The sequence below is a fragment of the Toxorhynchites rutilus genome, chromosome 2 (genome assembly GCF_029784135.1).
Source record: "Toxorhynchites rutilus septentrionalis strain SRP chromosome 2, ASM2978413v1, whole genome shotgun sequence".
Taxonomy (NCBI): domain Eukaryota; kingdom Metazoa; phylum Arthropoda; class Insecta; order Diptera; family Culicidae; genus Toxorhynchites; species Toxorhynchites rutilus.
Window position 1 is genome coordinate 330,021,464 of NC_073745.1, and position 22,855 is coordinate 330,044,318.

General features: G+C 40.1%; 1 protein-coding gene and 1 non-coding gene across 4 annotated transcripts in view; one reads left to right on the top strand and one right to left on the bottom strand.

The window, feature by feature from the left end:
- LOC129767467 (uncharacterized) overlaps window positions 1–22,855 on the bottom strand; it is an 83,899-nt gene that overhangs the window by 52,404 nt on the left and 8,640 nt on the right. The gene's annotated exons all lie outside the window — the stretch shown is intronic.
- On the top strand, window positions 1,896–1,967 carry Trnap-ugg (transfer RNA proline (anticodon UGG)). Its single transcript has one exon. It is a non-coding gene; the product is annotated as a tRNA-Pro (tRNA).

Here is a 22,855-nt window from a genome sequence, read left to right on the forward strand (position 1 = left end):
TCGCAAATATGGAGCAAAATAAAGAGAAAATCCGACATATTTTACAGTACCACTATGACAAAGGCAAAAATACATCTCAAGCTGCCAATAAAATTTGTGCAGTTTATGGACCCGATACAGTTTCCATTTCCACCGCACAACGATGGTTTCAACGTTTTCGTTCTGGTGTAGAGGTCGTCGAAGATGCGCCACGCTCCGGAAGGCCTGTCGTCGAAAATTGCGACAAAATCGCTGAATTAGCCGAGAAAGACCGGCATAGTAGCAGCCGTAGCATCGGCCAAGAGCTGGGGATAAGTCATCAAACCGTTATTAACCATTTGAAAAAGCTTGGATTCACAAAGCAGCTCGATGTATGGGTGCCACACACGTTGACGCAAAACAACATCTTTGACCGTATCGACGCATGTGAATCGCTGCTGAATCGCAACAAAATCGACCCGTTTCTGAAGCGGATGGTGACTGGCGATGAAAAGTGGGTCACTTACGACAACGTGAAGCGCAAACGGTAGTGGTCGAAGCCCGCTGAAGCTGCTCAGACGGTGGCCAAGCCCTCATTAACGGCCAGGAAGGTTCTGCTGTGTGTTTGGTGGGATTGTCAAGGAATAATCTATTATGAGCTGCTTCCCTATGGCCAAACGCTCAATTCGGACTTGTACTGCCAACAACTGGACCGCTTGAAGGTAGCACTCATGAATAAGAGGCCATCTTTGATAAACAGAGGCCGCATTGTCTTCCATCAGCACAACGCCAGGCCCCACACTTCTTTGGTGACGCGCCAGAAGCTCCGGGAGCTCGGATGGGAGGTTCTTTTGCATCCGCCGTATAGTCCGGACCTTGCACCAAGTGATTACCACCTGTTTTTGTCAATGGCGAACGAGCTAGGTAGTCGGAAGTTAGCCACAAAAGAGGCCTGTGAAAATTGGCTGTCCGAGTTTTTTGCCAATAAGGAAGCGAGCTTCTATAACAGGGGTATTATGAAGTTGGCATCACGTTGGGAACAAGTCATCGAACAAAACGGCGAATATTTGACTTAAAACAGATGATTGTAACTATTTTTATGAACAAATGAAAATTCAAAAAAAATACCGCAGGACTTTTTTGACAGCCTAATATTAATTATATTATGAAAACCAAATTTCGTTTTGTGATTACGTCATAATTGGCGGATGGTCAATATAAGCGATGTTCATAATGAAAGGATTCATCTGTAGTTCTGTAGTTGAGTCAATCTTGTTCGAAACACAAAATTCCACATAATATATATATTTCAAAAATATTTATCCATATCAAAATCCACCCAGCAAAAAAAAGTTAACTTGTACTTAAAAACGCTGTAAACAAATTAAATGACAGATCGACAAAGTGACAAAATTGACATTAGAACATCAAGTGACATCCCGGTATATATTTGACAGAATGTAGGAATACGATTTTTCACTACTAGGCACAGAAATGGTTTTGTTATTGTTTACCTATGGGTAAATTTTGATTATGCTCAAGATTCCCCAAATAAAGTAAAAATCATGTTAATCGAAAAAGTCCGAACTGTTCACAATTTCGCATGCCTCTTCTAACAACCTGCTCGTTTCGCATCAGCCGCGATCAGCTCTCGCTCAACGTTAGTCTCAGACTGATCAACAATGTTCATTGCACGGTTCGCAGATTCCAGTTCAAAACAGATTGGCTACGATATGGTGGTGGGGTTCGCGAGTGAAAGTAAACTGCACTATCGACATGGCCAACAGAGATTGGACGTGGAATTGGATTAAACAGGTAAAACTAGATTCGATGTGTTCATGGCCTGAACTTTCTCATTTGGTTTCTTTCACATCAAGTTTGGGATTTTATGTTACGGACGCATAGACTTTGTCTGGTGCATTTAAACCAATATGAGCGGCTCAATGGTCTAGGGGTATGATTCTCGCTTTGGGTGCGAGAGGTCCCGGGTTCAAATCCCGGTTGAGCCCGAACTTTTTGAGAAAAGTTTCATATTCTCGTAACTATTTAGTTGAATTCAAATAACATGCTCTTTCATTCAGTTAGTAGATTGGATTTAGAGCTGCATCTTATAATGTTATGTCAATAATTATGCTCAACACTTCAGCAACCCCTCATCGGCTATTTTTGTATCCTTCGGTCTTCAGAAATTTAGTATTCCATTGATCGTAACAGATTGTACTAATAGTGGATCACAACTGATGCAACATCATAGCGGAACCAAAAAGGAGGACGGTCTTATGCTGTGAAATTTAATACACTTTGAGCGCAAAAATTATTAGAGCGATGCTAAATGGCCATTCATTCCGGCGTTAATCAAGTCTCGCTAGAGATGGCTTAATAGCTTTTTTGAAACATCAGCACAACCGGCTGCATCAGTCATGACCGATTCACGTCACGAAAGCGCGATCTAATTCTATATACATGGGTATGTGTGTGTGTGTGTGTGTGTGTTTGTGTGTGTGTGTGTGTGTGTGTGTGTGAATGGGGGTGTGTCTCTAATGGATGCAACTTCCAATCCATAACATGTGGAGCGATGATAATCAAAAAAGGAAACTAACATCATCGAATTGGTCCATCATCCATCTGCTATGATTGGACTCGAATCGGACGAGAAATGGAAGCAGTGCATTGGCATACAGCCTCCGCTCCATTCCGCTCCGGATTGGCAAACTTCCTCCGCGTGATTATGCAGCTCGAAATCAGATAAAAAAAAAAGATCCATTCAATCCGGGCTCCATCTCCGCAAGCCATGTTTGGACAGGGTGTTGTCTTTGAATCAGTTAGGAACCATCGACAAAATGCAATTCCATCAGGTGCGCAGTGATCTAGATTTTATGAGCTTCAAAACGGATATTAATCCGTTACAGTTCCGCCGTTCGGATCGCTGCACGCACACATATCCAGCGGCGGCCCATCATTGCAGCGCTGATTGGTTTTTATTTCTCCCCCCATTTCGGGAGGGATAGCAGTTAAATCATATTTTACAGTCCCAATTTGGCACGGCCATAAAGGTGCGCAAAAATTATTTAGACCGCCAAAGTGGCAAATTTCCTTCGGCGTTAGGGCACGGGAAAATGGCGAAGTTTAACGCTGATTGAATTCTTTTAGCTGGAAATCTGGATTCCCATCTGGATAAAAGGAAGTATTCGCGGGTGTTTTGTTGTTCTTGATGCGCCCAGAAGCTATGCTACGTGAAAATGATAGGAGTGATGGAGCCACCGAAGTTTTTACGAGCAGTCTTTTTCTTAGACAACGACGACATCGGTGGCAAATCTGCTCCCCGAGTATGTGGAGGACCTAATCCACGATAAGTGTTTTATTGTTATGGGCGGTACAATGATTTTCCTATCATGATGGCTTTTGTTTGGCTCATGAAAGATGGTGGGGGAAGGGGATGGTTACATTGATTTGCGCGAAGCCATGTTCAATTTCCGATTTCAATGGAATTGTTTTGTGTGCGATGATAAAGGTTCGCTTGTAAGGAAAGAATATTGTCTAACATTGTGGAAGAGTGTCTACTTGATGCGGAATAACTTGCAGGGCTTTCGATATACCAGAAATTAATTTTTTTAACTTCGAGTTGTTATGTGAAAGATTATTAAACACAACATACCTTTCCTTCAGAAGAGTTACTAGATAGTTAGTACCTAGTATAGCCATAAGTTATGTGAGCGAAATCACGACTGTTTCCCGCAGAGAAATTTGAAGCGGAAACAATGCAAAACACTGAAGCCGTGTAGTTTGATGCCCCTCCTTCAACTACTTCAACTGGTGGTAAACTGGTCAGTTGCTTGTTTGGTAGAATAACTATTGACTATTGATAGTCACTTCATGTTTGAAGAGTTTCATGACTTGTGAGTCACCATGTACTTGAGTAGAGCTGTCGTATGCTAATCCCTTGCCCTACGATTCAATTTCCAACAGTACGGCCCATATTGCTGAGCGTGTGTATTTACCGTAGGCGCCCTATGACATTCAAATATAACTGTGTTCTACTCTGCCCATGTTTATATAGGTGACGTAAGCGACAAAAAAACAAAATCTACTATTTCTTTGCCAATCATGAATACATTTATTGTTCGAAAACATTTGAGCAATTATGAAAGAAACTTTTTCGAATAATCACAGTTTGAACGCATGACTGATGTAGCTCCATACCCATTTTGTGTCATAAGCTATATCTACATTTGTCCGTAATTCTGTTTAGAGTCCAAACATGATCTTTATGATTTCATGATTGCATGATTACTTAGTATTTTATAATAGATGAATATAAAAAAACACATTGAAACGTTGCTCAAATATTTACTAATCTCTGTTCACTGCATCGCGATGAACATAGACAAGCAATCTCGTTTTCATAATTAATAATCGGCGCATTCCAGCGTGACGAGACAACGTTTTAATTCACTAAAAACATGTTTTTCCCGTATTCATATATAAATCACACGATTTCCAAAAAGTAAACGATGTCAAAGAAAAATAGAGAAAATTCCCAAAGAACTTTGTGCTATGATTTGTCAGCAATGATGAACGTGAATTGCTGTATATTCAATTAGCAATTTTGAAAATATGCAAAAAAACGGTATGCATTTTGTGACGTGACAACCAGGGTAACCATATCTACAGAATAATCTGTAATTATACAGATTTTTCAGTCTTTCGAAACCTAGAACCTGTAGTTCAGATTACAGTTTTTTGGGTTTCATACATAATTTACAGATTATTAAAAATCATGTTCCAATATCAATTATGGCTTGACGTCAATAACATTTTTCCCATCTCACCAATATTATTCATGTGGCATTTGAATCAGTCTTAATGAGAGTCATTTTGGCATTCATATTAGGCTGTCAAAAAAGTCCTGCGGTATTTTTTTTGAATTTTCATTTGTTCATAAAATTAGTTACAATCATCTGTTTTAAGTCAAATATGCGCCGTTTTGTTCGATGACTTGTTCCCAACGAGATGCCAACTTCATAATACCCCTGTTATAGAAGCTCGCTTCCTTATTGGCAAAAAACTCGGATAGCCAATTTTCACAGGCCTCTTTTGTGGCTAACTTCTGACTACCTAGCTCATTCGCCATGGACAAAAACAGGTGGTAGTCACTTGGTGCAAGGTCCGGACTATACGGCGGATGCAAAAGAACCTCCCATCCGAGCTCCCGGAGCTTCTGGCGCGTCACCAAAGAAGTGTGTGGCCTGGCGTTGTCCTGATGGAAGACAATGCGGCCTCTGTTTATCAAAGATGGCCTCTTCTTCATGAGTGCTACCTTCAAGCGGTCCAGTTGTTGGCAGTACAGGTCCGAATTGAGCGTTTGGTCATAGGGAAGGAGCTCGTAATAGATTATTCTCTGACAATCCCACCAAACACACAGCAGAACCTTCCTGGCCGTTAATGAGGGCTTGGCCACCGTCTGAGCCGCTTCAGCGGGCTTCGACTACGACCGTTTGCGCTTCACGTTGTCGTAAGTGACCCACTTTTCATTGCCAGTCACCATTCGCTTCAGAAACGGGTCGATTTTGTTGCGATTCACATGCGTCGATACGGTCAAAGATGTTTTTTTGCGTCAACGTGTGTGGCACCCATACATCGAGCTTCTTTGTGAATCCAAGCTTATTTAAATGGTTAATAACGGTTTGATGACTTATCCCCAGCTCTTGGCCGATGCTACGGCTGCTACTATGCCGGTCTTTCTCGGCTAATTCAGCGATTTTGTCGCAATTTTCGACGACAGGCCTTCCGGAGCGTGGCGCATCTTCGACGACCTCTACACCAGAACGAAAACGTTGAAACCATCGTTGTGCGGTGGAAATGGAAACTGTATCGGGTCCATAAACTGCACAAATTTTATTGGCTGCTTGAGATGCATTTTTGCCTTTGTCATAGTAGTACTGTAAAATATGTCGGATTTTCTCTTTATTTTGCTCCATATTTGCGACACTATAACTCACGAACGACTTAACCAAACAAAATACTGTCAAGGACTATATTATAGCGCGCAAAAATACCTTTCCAACAAGCTATAGTATGACTCGTATAGTATGAATACAACTAGAACTACGCGCTTACAACGACACCTCGCGGAAATACCGCTGGACTTTTTTGACAGCCTAATATGTAGCGTGATGTCCTGCTTTCTCGCGTTCAATATAAGGCGACGAGATGCAAAAGGCTATGTCAGTGACTAGCGTTACAATGAACTAAAACTGAAAAATGTTACTAAAGCATAATAAATGTTAATTTCAAAAGTGCGCTCATATTGTCGTCAAAACCTATTTCGGTTTGAAAGTTCTTGATTTTAAGGATCAGGTCAGGAAAAATATGTATGTACACACGATGAATAACGAAATGCATGACCCGTCCGATAAGAATGTATATTTTGTTAAAATCTCATTTCGCCGAATAGTTGAGAGTTCACGTTTTTAGAATCACATCACTTACCGCAGTGAATCCTGATTTTTCTTAATCATTCCCACTAACAACTATCCCTTCCATGATAAACGCTAGGGAACCACGCTATAGAGGCGACCCTTCTGGCCTTCGAGCGACGAATATCATACTAACATTCCTTCCCTTCCCTTGGTGACTGTAAGGACGTGGCCGGCGACGTTATTGACCATTTAAAGCTCGAATCACCGAAAATTGCACAACGAGAATGATTTGCTAGTCCCAAGCGTCATTCTGTGTGTTCTTTGTGCAATTTAGTTGGTTCAGGTCAATCACGGAGAGCAACTACGAATTGTACAGTCTACCCAAGCTCAAGCTCAAGCTCAATTATATAATCTAGATTTGTTTAAATTCCAAAGAATCGAAGCCATTTCTTCCGAATGGTCACATCCCTCGGGAATCGATAAAATTATAATTTGTGGGATTTGTTTTCATAATTCGAGTTGGACTCCGGGTGCTATACATCGAGCCATAAAGGCATATTCAAAAAAAGTAGCACAAAATGTAATATTTGTAACACAAAAAAAAACATTTGTTATGAATTGCTTTACGATCACTACTTTTCGTCAAAGCTAAGATGTCATAGTTGAGAGTGTATAAGTGAATCGTGTTATTACACACTTCGAGTCCAGATTGCCTTGTCATAAACGTACCCTGGCATATATCGATGTTTGAGTTCAACGTGGTTTGATATATATTACAGGTGAGCTAGATTGTTTTGTATCATACACGAAAATTACTCACATATATAAAATAACGTGCAGTCTTATGTTCAGAGCCACTGATAAATATGATAATTTTTTTGATATAAACTCGTTTTTATGTATGTTTTTTATAAACAGAACTGAATTCGGAGACAAAGTGAACTAAAATTTCGTTTATAATTCCCTCCCAAACTACACGCTATTTTGCACGCTATTTACCAATACTTACGCGAGGGCCTTTTTAGCATACCTAATAACAGTCTAAGTTCGTTCGCCCTGCCTTCAAACATTCACGTTTTCTTACTAAGCGCAAGTTCATGGGTCCAATCGCAGAACTGTTCATAGGTTGATCTTCTAATCGACGATTTAAAATTACCTTTTACTATAAAACTCCGAGTACTTCTACCCAAACTCGTCATTATAATATCAGATTATTTTCAGACACAATTCTCGTTCAAGATTTTTCAACCCCTTGCAAATAACATATGATAGAATAAAGACAGCCCTAAATCTAATAATTCCTTCCTCGAGTTTTGTTCTTATCCATTCCATTTTTATTTGTATAAATAGAAAAATATATAAAAGTGCGTTTTATCACAGTAAAACCCATTTCCACTTTCGAACAAAGATCAATTTCGTTAGCGCAAACATGAAATGGACTAACGACGCTTGTCACTATGTAATTGTAGAGCATATGGAAATTGCTAACTATTTATAAAGAGTCACTTGACCCGCTGTGATAAGAATAGGTATACATGAAACATCGGTAGGTTTAATTGAGTTCAATTTGCTTGATTATTTCTCGACTCCCCCCCTCCCCTCCTTCAGAAAGGGGGGAGGAGTTTCGAACCACCATAGGAACATTTATTGCCCCCTAAAACCTTCATATACCAAGTTCGGTTTCATTTGCTTGATTATTTCTTGAGTTATGCAGAAATTTGTGTTTCATTTGTAAGGCAGGCCCCCTTAAAATGGGATTAGTTCTCGAGTTATTCAGCCGTCCTCTCCTTCAGAGAGGGAGATGGATAGTCAAACCACCATAGAAACATTTATTGCCCCCTAAAACCTCCACATGACAAATTTGGTTCCGTTTACTCGATTTGTTCTTGAGTTATGCAATTTTTTTTTTTTTCATTTGCATGGCAGCAAGGCGTTTATGTTTTCGTGCTGAAGTTGATGTTGACGTTGACGCCCAATACCCATGTCGCATGGGTTTTCCACATTTTTTTGTCATTGGATACAATTATCAGTTATCGGGAGTCGAAACATGATTATATTGTATATTCTGGAATCTACGCTTATCTATTGTTGACAAACCATAGAACGAAGTTCATTTGCATGTTTAGAAACGGAACTGTAAGCAATTAAATTAATCAATAATGTTCAAAATTCTGAAACAGCAAAAAGTCAGATGTTGTCACGCCACAAAAGTATTTGACTGACATCTCCCCAAAAATAAAATATTCTCCAACTGAAAAATCTTCTACAAAATTTTCTCTACTTTACAATAACGTCGTTTACGTATAATTCTGTGTGATGTACGAGGGCAGTCCGACAAGTACTTAGCCTACAAAAAAAAAACAAAAATTTTGGAAAAGTGGCGATTTATTTCTCAACAGCTATGCTTCAACTTTAATCCATCTGAAAAATACGTTTTCTCGAGGTCTGCAAAGTAGGCCTCTGTGGCGGCGATAACCTCCTCATTCGACTCAAATTTCTGCCCGGCGAGGTACTTTTTCTAGTTTAGGAACAAAAAAAAAGTCACACGAGGCCAAATCTGGAGAACACGGTGGGTGGGGAAGCAGTTCGTAGTGCAATTCGACCAATTTGGCTGTGGCGACGGCGGAATTTCCATTTTTTTTTCATTTTTCTAAAATCCATTGACACGCCCGCTTACACACACGGCCCAAACAAAGCTACGGGTCCGATTCGGCTGAAATTTTGACAGTAGCCATTTACGAGAATGTGCTACACGATAAATAATCTCTCTTGCGATACTGACACAATCGGGCGATGAGGCTAAGTACTTATCGGACCGCCCTGGTATACATGAAAATGCGAAAAAAGGTGTTTGTAGTCAAAATGTAGTCAAGTCATGCTGGAATTGATCGTATACTTTTCGTGACGTGACAACAACTTCTTGAGACAGTTTATACTCCTTTATTTGTGGGTCGATCTTAACCAAATTGTGTGGGTTGTTGCCTCTCGTCGTTTGCTAATAGAACCCAAACTATAAAACTTACTTGAACTTGGATTCGTCCGATACTCTAAAAATGTTCTGTACTTGTGACGTGACAACATGTTTTTCAAATACATACATAAAATACATAAATTACAAAATAAAACCTAAGTTTATCCACGGTTTTTAAACAAGTATTAATTTATCCAATGGAGTTTGGTTGAGCAAGTACAGAGATGTCTCAAAAAACATAAAAATAGTGAAAACCTAAAATATTCTGGATATAATTATGTAGTTTTTTAAACTTGCCCCTCTCAGAGGTTGGTGCATAAAAATCAAATTCGTTCCATACAATTTATGTTGGTCGGTAACTGCTTTCTCATCGAATTGCTCTTCAATCTTCAATTTCTTCATGTCATCGTTACAATTATAATAATATTTCATATGAGTGTTGGCCAACATTGCCATCCAATTGGAACAAATACGTTTTAATTCACAAAATATTCTAGGTTCTCTTTTTTGACTGAACAGAACATTTCATTTGACGTAGAACTACGTCTTTCAGGAAGGGTGCCAAATCAGAAAACAGGTCACGTTTTTATGAAATAAAGTTAACGTTAATAACTATTTTCACTGTGAACGAATTTCCATGATTTGCATACCAATGGAATCGGAAATTCTCTAAGATTTGTTTGATATGCTATAAAATACATTTCGCTAGTCTCTAAACGATTTAAATTCATGAAAACTGAAAGAATTTTCTTTTTCCCATACATTTGTTCTGCCGATTTGTGTGCTAACCCTACCCATATTTCGAATGTTTATAAATCAAGTATTTCTTAATAGATCGGAAAGATGTTTGCATCAATTGATAGAAAATATTTCTACGCGTCCATCACAATTAATAAAATGTTATTTTTCATGAGATGAACATTTGAATAACTGTAAAATGTCAAGGGTTATCTAAACGCCCTAACTGCCAAGCTTTGATTGGCCCAATTTACGGTTTTCCCAACACAGACTTCAAAATCGATGTACCTGAGGAAATACGCTTTGCAAATATAAATGCAAGTCGGAGGCATTTTTGTTCCCACCGAGCTGTGTTTGCCTAACACGGACTTCTAAATCAATGTGCCTGGGGGAATCCGCTTTGTCAAAACATGTAAGTCGGGTATATTTTCTCCCACTTAGCTGTGTTTCCCTAACACGGACTTCAAAATTAATGAGCCTGGGAAAACCCGCTTTGCAAATACAAGTCGTGGGTATTTGTTGGTGTTGAGTACTTTTGTACTCGCTTGTCGTTGTGCAGACCGGAATATGTTCCCTAAAACGTACTTTTAAACTGAGAAGCCTGGGGAAAATGTCATTTCAGATACTATAGGTGAATGAAATTTCGCGGTTTCAGAACTTCGTAAACATGAGATGTGCAATAATTTCAGAGGAAAATATAAAATACAATGATCGTTTGACAATACTTCCGTTCACATATTTTGGCAGTCCTAGGCATCATATCAAACGTTAAAGGACGTTCATCAAATTTATTTGTAACGAAGAACATAAAATATTACAATAACTTCGATGCATTCTTAAATAATATTCGAAGTGGTAAACAAGTGGATTGCATAATGTAATTGCGTAGTTCTACGTCGAAAATATGCGATCGTGTCCTAGATACAACCCCTTACAATTTTTTTTTGTGTATGGTTATCCTATTGGGCCAAAACACAGAAAAAAAACATGCGTTTTCCCAACACTAATGGTGTTGGTGATCGGTCATCTGTGCATACATAGGCTATTCAAGTCAATCCCTTTCATTTGATACCAACATTGATGAAGGTGTGAGAAAATATAAAGTCCGCCATTTTGCAGCATCCACCATCTCAAATCAAGGAATACGCAGTTTCATAATGACAGCAGAGACAGAAGGGTGTTTCAAATTCCAGATCAGTAGGTCAAATTACTATTAATGCGGGACAATCCTACAGACATACAAACAGGTCAAGCTAAATGAAACCATTTAACAATGATATGTGGTGTGCGGGTTCAAGCTGAAACAAAAAGCCAGGGGCCCTTTTTTGATGACCCTGATAAGAGCAAACAAATGTATGGAAATATTTAAATACTTCCAATTTTCAACAATTCGAACTACTCCATAATAGTCGTCTCAGACAATATTGTCAAGCGCACAATAATTTTGCTACGAACAACACTCCCCTCCTAGCCCTTCGCTGGCTGTAAAAGAAATGAAGAATGAGTGGAAGATGCAATAAGTTGCAATCGGGTGGAGCTTCAATTGCAATATTTGTTTTCCTTCTAGTTTCGGTATATAAATATTGGACATTGCCGATACATTATTTGCTCATCACTGTATGCTCCAGGATTGGTTCTCTGGATTCTTTAGGAGGCCGAAGTGAATCTAAAAGCTACTTTGATGGCAATGATACATATTCCCACAAAAATGTATCGGAAAGTAAGAGAAAAACTTGTTGAAATGTAACAAAATAAATCGGTTAGACAATATATTATAGGGAAAATTGGTCCTAAGCCGACTCCCTCAATTTTCTTCAAATATCTAAAATATTCGTTTTTTGTTAACTTCAAAATCAGAACATCTTTCTTCTTGTTTACCTTTTTAAAAGCATAAAACACAATTTATTGGCTTAATACGATATTAACCGCTCTAAACTTAGCAACTGGTTGAGAAAAGAGGGATAGACTCATGTTCTCGTTTTAATTATGAAATATGCATATGATGCTAAATTTTCTATGTTTCCCTAACGCAGCATTGAATTTTATACAAAAACTTTTACATTTTGTTTTCTACCATATGATGTGTTTCATGAGTATAATAAAATAGAGGATCACATCGAAGAACCTCTTTAGTCGAATGCAATAAATTAATATTAGATGATGAAATAAGAAAACCATCATAATGCAGATAAATAATTTCGTTATTGTATTCATTATAGTGGAATAGTTGCAATCTATGTGATTGATGAAATAGAGAAAATAGGAGCAATCTTAACTGTTTTTAAATCGATTAACATTATTCCCATTCTTCAGTTTATGTCTAGCTATGTTGTCTTAGGTCTTACTGCGGACCAATCCACTCCGCCTGAGCTTTATCAACTCACTCTGGCTCATCAAAACATTAGCTGGGAACCCAGTCCAGTTTGAATATGATGCCAACCACAACACATCCGACACCATCATCTGTTCACATTTATCATTATTTTGTTGAAAAGATCAACTTTGAGTGAATAATAATAAACTGATATGCGAGGGCAGGCTAAAAACCGTTTGACATTCGGCAATACGTAAAGTTCCTACAGACAAAGCCTCTGTGGCATTGAGTTCCCGTACACACTTGAGCCTCCGTCACACCCATTCGCTCCGCCCTTCAATTCCGATCGTATATCAGCAAAACGATACACACAATAGCAATGAATTTTATTTATGAAGCTATCTAAATTGAATAATAATATTAAAAAAATGCTACGAAACGTGGCGCATCTCGCATAGAACGACAGAATCCGAGTGTCCGGAACTGATGGCCTCCAGGCATGGATTTAGAACATGCGCACGTACACGCATATGTGTATGTGTGTACTTTTGTGGTCTCGGCTCAGAACATATTTTGGTACATTTTTTTAAGGTCAATGTTTTTTCACGGTGACAGATTTCCCCTTTCATGAGCTCATGCGCTCCGTTCCGACTGGCTGCGCAAATTAGAGGAAAGTGGGTTTTCACTGTGTACGGAACTTATGACAGTAATGAACTTAAATGAAGTTCATGTGACCAACTACCTGCCGGTCAGAATTCAATGGACAGGTTGTCCATATTAATTGAAATTGTTCTTCACAAATAGCGCATAATTGGTCGTTCAAACCGCTCCATTATAACGATTGGATATTCCAATCGGTATCGTAAAAACGCGAAATCTCTGGATTACACAATGAATAAACAACAAAAAGCTCGTCCGGATTTTTTCCTCGCGTGTATTTTTACTCCTCTTTCACGTTTCACTGCTCGAAATTTGCAGCCCCTGCCTTAAGGCCTAATAAAGAAGTTGCCAAATTTCATCAGAGCAGATTACGCGAGAAGGGACGCGAATGAAATGGAATAGCTTACATCGCTTTTTGCTAAATCAATCCCCATTTGCCATTCAACAATGTGATTTCCCGCGAATCCCTGCCCGCAATAGATCCCATTCAACTGATGACTTCTTCTCGCGCGCGTATCGTATCGTTGCGCGGAGAATTTTATTCCCCAAGAAGCATAGTCCTTCTTCCACCTCCTCCTCCTCCACTTAATTCATTTTGCCTCCTGCTACGGATTCGTTTATGCGCTTATTTATAGGCTATTGTCACAAAACTCATATCGGCCTACCGATTTCTATGGAATTCATTTTTTCCCGTTGCGCTGAAGTTCTGTTTTTGGCGTAGTATTTTTTTATATATATACGTATTTAAAGTCATTGGCAGAAGATAGCTTCGGTCGATTTAAGCGAAATGAAGAATCGCGGGTTGGCGACCCCCGGGAGTTCGCGGCAGAGTATCATTAGCCCACACTGGAGGCTCGTTTGTTTTTGGGAAGTAAACAAAATTCCGTTGTGATGCAGTAGTACAAATACGCCCATCCTTTCCTTTTTTCTTCCTTCGGTGGCAACCAAGGGTAATAACAATTCTCCAACTTCCGCGGGTGGGTGGTCGCAGTCAGGCAGGTCCAATGGGGAAAAAAAATATTTTTTTTTGCCCATCTAACTCCGAGAATGTTGTTTATTGGAGGCAAACTAGTTTCGGGGCAATGTCAATGGTTCGGTGGCCGGTAGATGAGAAAAATAACGTAAAAACTTCCACCGAGCCCCAAACCCGGGCGTTGAAACTATTCCTTTAAATTGTTGATTGCTTCGAAGGTACCTAAGGAATGGGCCCAGACGCCATGGCATCGGTTGGTTTGTTTTTTCGATATGAGATTAGCTGATAGCGGCCGTTTGACAGACGCCACATATGAAGAACATTGGAACAATATTATTACGATGGTACTGTTTGTTCTGTTTCATGATTCGCTCTCAGTGCGATGGGCGATTGCGTGGTTTCGATAGAACTGATGCATGCTCCGATAAATTGTTCGTAGCTGTTCGTAGCATGGTATTGAAATCTAACAATACCTAGCTTTTTTTTTCGGATTACTATCGTCACGACGACACCGAAAACATATGAACCCATGCACGCAATTCGATCATTAACGAAATATGGTGATGGCATAGTTTTCGTAAATTCGAACAGTCGTTGCAATTAGGTTAAAAGCATCCATAACAGAGTCATAGGAAAAGATGAATGATGATTTCGATAATGTTTCTAACAACAGATAAATCACGATAAAATATATGGCATTTTTATTTAGGTCACATAGAATTCGACGGAAAAAAAACGCCATCGGAAGTTATATTATCTACCTTTTAACTAGACTAACTAGGGTAAATGATCTTGGTTTGTCCGCTTTGGGGTGTTTTTACGCAACTAGTAAATACAAATCGATTTTTCTTCATGAAAATCACACATAATCGATACGAGTTTGGGTTTGTTGAAAAGCCCCAAGTCTCTAGTTGCTAATACTATCATAAGGCGTTGAAATTTTTCAAATTTTTATGTTTTTGAACGATTTTCCTCAAAGAGGAATTCTGAGCATGGTTTGACCTCCTCTGATCATGGTTTGTCCAAAAAATGATCATAGTTTGTCAGGTTTTATAAATCACCATTTTTGAATAAAACATTCGAATTCTCATGTAGATGTGGCATTTATCATTGCTTGAGTTTACTGTTATTTATTTTTTTATTTATTTATTTATTTTATGTTCAGTCTTCGATGGACTCGTACAGACTAATCATAACTTAAGCTAATAATTTAAGTCTACATATAAAACATTGTCGGGTGATATGAAAATCGAATTGATCACAAACAACACTAAAGGCCTTAAGACTGGAACAAAAAGAGCTGTTGAATCCATAATTAGTCCTGTGTCTAGGAATGGCGATCAAAGCAGAGTGTCGCAGCTCTCGCGGGGGTACGGTAAATGATATTTCTTGTAGAAGATCAGGACAGTCAATGTTATTCGTCAGGACGTCAAATATGAAGAGCCGCTGTAGTCTCAACCTTCTTACCAACAGGAGCTCAAGATTGATCAGACGGCAACGATCTTGGTAATCAGGAAGGTTTAAGGGATCATTCCATGGCAGGTTCCGAAGTGCGAATCGTAAAAACAGCTTTTGGATACGCTCGATTCGTATTGTCTGGTACGCGTGGTAAGGTGCCCAAACCGGAACAGCGTATTCTAAGATGCTACGTACTAATGCGCAAAAAAAGCGATTTGAGTGCATACACATCAGTTAGCTGAGCAGCATTACGGCGAATAAAACCAAGCACGGAGAAGGCTTTTGCCGTAGTAATGGAAACGTGCTCGTGAGATCGAAGTTTACAATCCATTATCACTCCCAAGTCGCGAATAGACTGTACGCGTTCCACAGAAGCACTGTCGATCCGATATTGGTGTGAGGATGAAGATCGACTGCGGCTAAAAGTGATCACTTTGCATTTGTTTATGTTCGCACTCATACCATTCTCGTTGCACCAGTTCAGGACGATGTTGATGTCGGTTTGCAATAAAATAGAGTCAATTGGAGATGCGATGACACGAAAAATCTTGAGTTCATCGGCAAAAAGCAGCTTTTCGGAGGATATACGAAGACAGACATCGTTGATGAAGTGGACAAATATCAAAGGGCCCAGCACACTCCCTTGCGGTACGCCAGACGGTATGTTGAATGTGCTCGATCGTGATGAGTTGAGCTGTACAAATGCCTTTCGATCCGTTAGATACGACAATAGCCAGTCCGCAATCCAAGTTGGAAAACCTATGTGTTGCAATTTATGCACTGCGTAAGCGTGTGGTACCGTTTCGAAGGCTTTCGAAAAGTCGATATAAACAGAGTCTACTTGATTTCGCCGTTCGATCTCACGAAACAGAAACTTGGAGTAGCACATTAAGTTGGACACAGTGGAACGATGTGGTATGAATCCGTGTTGATGATCTGAGATAAACGGCAGTGTTGCGTTTAGTATGACGTTATGCATCAGAAATTCAAAAACCTTTCCCAAGCAACTGAGAATCGAAATTCCACGATAGTTGACAACATTGTACAAACTGCCAGATTTGTGAACTGGAATCATAGAAGCGGTTTTCCATAAACTCGGGAAGCATCTCTGTTCAATTGAGCTGTTGAATAGCATCGTCAAAGGAACCGCCAACGATGCCGCACATTTTTCAACTAACAACGGCAGCAGAGCATCCACCCCGGCTCCTTTTGAAGCATCCAGTTTAACCAGTGCACCGAGTACTTCTTCGTTGGAAAAGCTGAAGATCGGAAGGTGGATATTATGAGTTGGTACGTTGTTGAAACATCCCGGCCGAGGTACAGGTGAAGTAGAACAAAACACACTTTGGAAGAAGTCAGAAAAAAGATTGGCGGCTTCGTCAGCTGTACTGGCTGTGGAGTCATTGTAGACCACATTGATTGGCACGAGGTTGGTAGCCCTTTGTCCTTTAACGTACCTCCAGAACATCGATGGGTTTTGTTTCAAGTTAGGTTCCAGTCTGCATATATATTGTTGATAACTGGAAGTGTGTAATTCGTTGTATGATGATTCAATTTGACGCAACCAGTCTCTATTCACATCTGATCTGAGAGCAAAGAATCGTTTACGTGCTTTCCTTAGTCGGTTACGCAAGTTGCGCAGCTCAGCTGTCCACCAAGGTTTCCTGCTAACGCTGCTTAAGTTACGACGACGGCGCGGGACATTTGAGCGAATAATTTCGTTAAGTTTGTCGTAGAACAGAAAAACATTTGCGTCAACAGACCGTTTGTTAAGAAAATGCTGCCAGTCGATGGACGAAAACGCGACGTTCAGCGAATCAAAATTGCATCGCCTGAAGTCCATGTCGTTCTCATTCGAAGCTGAGAAGATTTGGTGGCAAGTGACCGAACTTTGTAAGTCCACGAGCAGGATGAATGGAGGGTCAATGGGCAGCAGTGGTAGTGGTGGCTGAAATACCTCAGTGATATCCGGAGAACTCGTGAAGGCTAAATCCAGAAGCCTGTTGTTCGAATTGACATGCGAATTCACTTGAACCAAGCCACACGACGAGATGGGATCAGCTAGATTTGTCTCTTGTTCACTAGACGCGTTTGATGGTAAGTATCCGTTGATGTCCTCCTCGAAACACCATTGTAGATGAGGAAGATTATAATCACCAATAAGCACGATAACGTCGTTCGGTGATGAACGATCCAATAAATAATGAGCAGTCACGGCGTGAGCTGAATATAGCCCAACATCTGAGCCCGGAGGAATATAGACAGCAGAGATAAACAGCGAACGGTGAGGAAGTAGTATTTTAACAGCAACCTGTTCTAGCTGATTGCAATCAACTATGGACACCGCCGTGCAGTGCAGTGTCGGTTTCACAGCAACAAGGACGCCACCTCCTCTCAAGTGGTTACTAGTAGCCTCGTTGCGATCGCACCGGAAAACGGTGTAGTCCGATGTAAGCTCTGTGTTGCAGATATCGGATTTGAGCCACGTTTCGGTAAACACGATTATATCGTAGTCACAGCACAATAGTTTCAGCTTTAGTTGTGTCGTTTTAGTGCGAAAGCCTCTGACGTTCTGATAGTATATAGATAAAGAGCTGTGATCAGGTTGAGGCACTCCGTTGCTGACGCTGATTGTTGTCATGGTACGTGAACAATCGAACCCGCCGGCGTGGCAGTTGGACATAACGTTGCCGGGAACTGCAGGTTTGTTGCGTCCTGGAGTTGAAACACGTTTCGTAGAGAAACTCGAGGGTTGACGATTAAACGGAATAGTACTGAAACCAAACAACGAATCAGGGGTTGTACTGATCGGTGAATTAACGTACTTGCCTGATGAGACAGGCTGGACAGCCCCATCACCATGTTCGAACACAGGGCCGGGACGACTGCGGCAGGAACCGATGAAATATGGCTCGACTGTGCTGAAAGGATAAGGGCTGTCCATAGAGCCTGTTTGTGCACGTCCCGGGTTGACCACATTGACAGATTTACGTGCTGGTTGATCGTTCTTTACAAGTTCTAAGTCGAGTTTTGACGAGATGAAGTATGACCGTTTTTTTGGTCGTGATCGAAAACACGAATGTTAACTCCTTCTGGCCAGTACCAACCATCGCCGACCACGTTGGATATAGCTTTATTGACGGTCACTTTGAATGATACAAACGATAGATCATCCGAACATTTTCCACGAGGAACCAGCTTGACCACCTTGACCAGCGTTGAGTCCACGTTTGTGATGTCATGAATGTGTTGTTTGATGTCACTTTCTTTCTGGTCTGGGGTGAATGGTGTCACGTAGTAATCAATTATATCGTCAGTAGACTGCCTAACTTTGGCAACACTTAGAGTTACAGTTCTGTGCCGATTAACATTGTCAGTGTTTTGATTGTCGTTGATGGGTAGGGTATGACCGGAGATAACTGAAATAGACCGGTTACTATTTCCTCCGTTCTTTATTGATCCATTCATAATTTAGGCTTTCTTCAGAATATTGCCTTTATTTCTGCTATGCGCGAAAGACACAATAAACAAACTGCAGCGCGCCAAGCTCATAGAAATCATGTGGATAGAACAACATTATTGAATTGGACACTTCATAATCAGAATTGAGTTTATCAAAATGGGTTAATTTAACCCTCTACAGTCCAAGCCCGGATTCTGTTTTTAAATTATTCAGACATTATTTTCAACGTTCACCCTCACTAGAACGTCTTTAGAATATTTTCATTTATCACACATACACATTGTTTTTATGCTGGCAGCTTTCTGCTAGGAGTATTTTATGTTGAAAATCGAAAATTCGAGATAAAAGTGGAGTAGGTTTTTTTAGATAAATAAAAAACTTGGGCGGTAGAGGGTTAATGGTTTAGCTATGTAAATCTGATAAAAATGGTGTGCAAACATGATGTTTAAAATATTTGTAAGTGTTATAATCCAGAAAAGTGCCAAATAATCATCTGGTGATCGATTAAAAGTTAGCTCGAATGAGGGGCGAATTGAAACCAATAGAAGGTGTATTTTATAATCCTTTAAACCATGTGATTCCGTAAAAATATACTATAACACTACTGTAAATCATGAAAAAGACAATTTAATTTATATGTTTTGAAACATTCGAATACCTGTTTGACAAAGGTGTGCTTAATTAGAGCATTCAAAGAAGTGGACAAACCATGATCATATTTTCGACTGGACAAACCAAAATCATTTTCCTTATCTACCTTTGAACTAGACCAATTATAAGTTTGTTGATTATGATCTTCCGGTAACGGACATAAATCGTTTCAATGAGATGATTTTTTTTTATCTGTATTATAGTGACTTTCAACTCATTTGGCTGGTTCGTCACTTTAACTTCCATTTTTGGAAGAATGTCGGGAGTGAGAATTGAACTCGTGACCTTTAGCGTAAAGGGTGTGTCACATCAAATTGCATCACGGAAAAACGCTGTAGAAATTTAATTTTTAGGAATTATATCTTCAGCTTTCGCTTTAAAATCAGATAAGAGTGTATAGATCACGTTGGCCATGCTTCACTGTCAATTTTTCGTAAATTTGGAAAAATGTCGTCGAACGAAAAAGAGCGTCGTGAATTAATCCTGTGCACTCATTTCGAGAATCCGGAGTTGTCACATCGGGACATCGATAAGATGCTGGGAATCGTCCAATCCACGGTCAGCAGAGTACTAAAACTATACTTCGAGAACCTAACCATCGACCGGAAGGTGAAGAACGGCAAAAATGGATGCTCCGTCAGTGAAAAAGATCACAAGCGCGTAGTTAAGCAGTTTAGACGTGATCCGAGAAGTTCGGTCCGGGATGTCGCCAATAAGCTGAATTTGTCAAGTTCATTCGTCCAGCGAACCAAGCAGCGGGAGGGCCTGCGTACATACAAGGTTCAGAAGGCTCCAAACCGCGACGAAAGGCAAAACATGGTGGGGAAGACGCGAGCCCGGAAGCTGTACACCGAAATGCTGACGAAGCCGCATTGCCTGGTAATGGACGACGAAACCTACGTCAAAGCGGACTTTCGTCAGCTGCCGGGCCTGTTGTTCTTCTCCGCAGAGGACAAATTCAGTGTTCCGGAGGAGATTCGAATACAGAAACTATCCAAGTTTTCCAAAAAGTACATGGTGTGGCAAGCGATCTGCTCTTGCGGAAAGCGGAGCGCCCGCTTCGTGATGACCGGCACGGTAAACGGGTACCTTAAGGAGTGCCTACAGAAGCGCTTACTACCACTATTGAAGCAGCACGAGGGCTCGACCATCTTCTGGCCGGATCTCGCTTCGTGCCACTATTCAAAGGACGTGTTGGAGTGGTACGAAGCCAACGGAGTCACCTTCGTGCCAAAGGAAATGAACCCGCCCAACGCGCCGGAGCTTTGCCCAATAGAGAAATATTGGGCGATTATGAAGCAGGCCCTCCGGAAGAACCCAAAAGTTGTCAAATCGGAGGCGGACTTCAAGAGAAAATGGATTTCTGTTCAAAAAAAAAACTACAACCTGACGTTGTACAGAACCTTATGGACGAAGTAAAGAGAAAGGTGCGAGCATACGGGCTTGGGCTCGAAGTATGAATAAAAAGAAAATGCCAAAAGTTGTTTAATCGTTTTTATTTTACTGTCTAAAAATTTCAAAAGGATCGGTCTACTGGGCGAATTTCTACAGCGTTTTTTCCGTGATGCAATTTGATGTGACACACCCTTTAAGAGGCATGGATGTTACCACTACGCCAGATCGCCTCCACAGAGATGAATTTGCGTATCTCTCATTTTTAGGTATGTGTACGAAATACGTGTGCTCCCGTGGCCGAGTGATTAGCGTCTCACATTATCATGCCGGGGGTTCGGGTTCGATTCCCGTTCTGGCCGGGGGAATTTTTCGTCAAAGAAATTTCTTCCGACTTGCACTGTGGTCACGCGTATTCTAGAGCCTGCCACTCCAGAAATTAGAGGCGTGTTATCCGGCATAGAAATCTCAACTAAGTACTACTAATAAAAATGTAACAAGTAATTCCTACGTTGAGAAGGCAAAAGTTTCACGTTAATGTCATCCAAGAAAAAGAAGACGTAAATACGTGTACGTAAAATACATATGGAAGAAAATACTCTTGTCGAGAGCTATTTATATTTTGCTCCAGATAATGAAAAATAGTAATTTGTCATTGGAAATACTTTATCGTTCTGAAATATTCTGCTTTATGATCTATACAATTTCGAATTCGTTCGAACCGTTGGATATAATACATTTTCCGCTTCGCTTAAGACATCTCCAATATAAGGTTTTCAATGAGAAAAATTAACTTTAAACATTTGAAAAGCATCAACAATGTTTTCTTGTTCGTTTTTCTCAGTTTAACGAAGGCTTCGGGCAAGAGAATGGTCGTGGACTCTCTTGAAAAGACTTATAAGATTCTTTCTTATAAAGACGAAAATGCAAGACAGGTGGCAGATATTGTGAACAGTGTTTATGATACCGATATTGTAACAGCCAGTTACACGCATGTTTAGTTTCGTCGAATTTGTTCAGGAAAATGTCGGGTAAATCACAGAAATGATACACATTGACCGACACATAACACTATTCTAATTGCTCAGAAGCTGTACATATCTTTTTGAACAACTATAATAGATACAAAAACAAGTTCGATGTATGGGCCCCGCACGAGTCACCGCCAAAATAAAAACTCATGCTAATTCCTAGAAAATCAACTTATTTCAGAAGCTGGTGGTAATTGGTGATGATACGTGGATACGTGGGATTATTATAACATTAAGCGTTGAAAACAGTGGCCAGAATTGACGTTCAGAAAGGGTATTCTGTGTGTTTGGTGAGATTGATAGAGAAGCATCCATCATGAGTTACTCCTCTATGGTTAAACCTCTAATCAAGACTTGTGCTATTAACAGAACAATGCGTTAAGTTGAATGAGACACGCCTTGAATTTGAATATAAAGGTAACCCTGTCGCTTTTAACTCATGTTTTTGACGTAGTACTACGTCTTTCATTAGGGGGCCAAATCAGAAAACAGGTCACGTTTTTATGAAATAAAGTTAACGTTAATAACTATTTTCACTGCGAATGGATTTTAATGATTTGCATACCAATCGAATTGGAAATTTTCTAAGATTTGTTTGATATGCTATACATTACAATCCCATAGTCTGTAAATGGTTCAAACTGATGAAAATTGGAAGCATTCCCATTTCCCCATACATTTGTTCTGTCCATTTGTGTCCTTTCCCGAACAGAGCTGTCAATAACGGGCAACTTATGCAGCCACTTGAATAGAACCAACGAAGGGGGATAGCGAAAAGAGAATATTTGCGAAGTAAACTCTTCCCTTGCACAGTAAGTAAGCTGTCG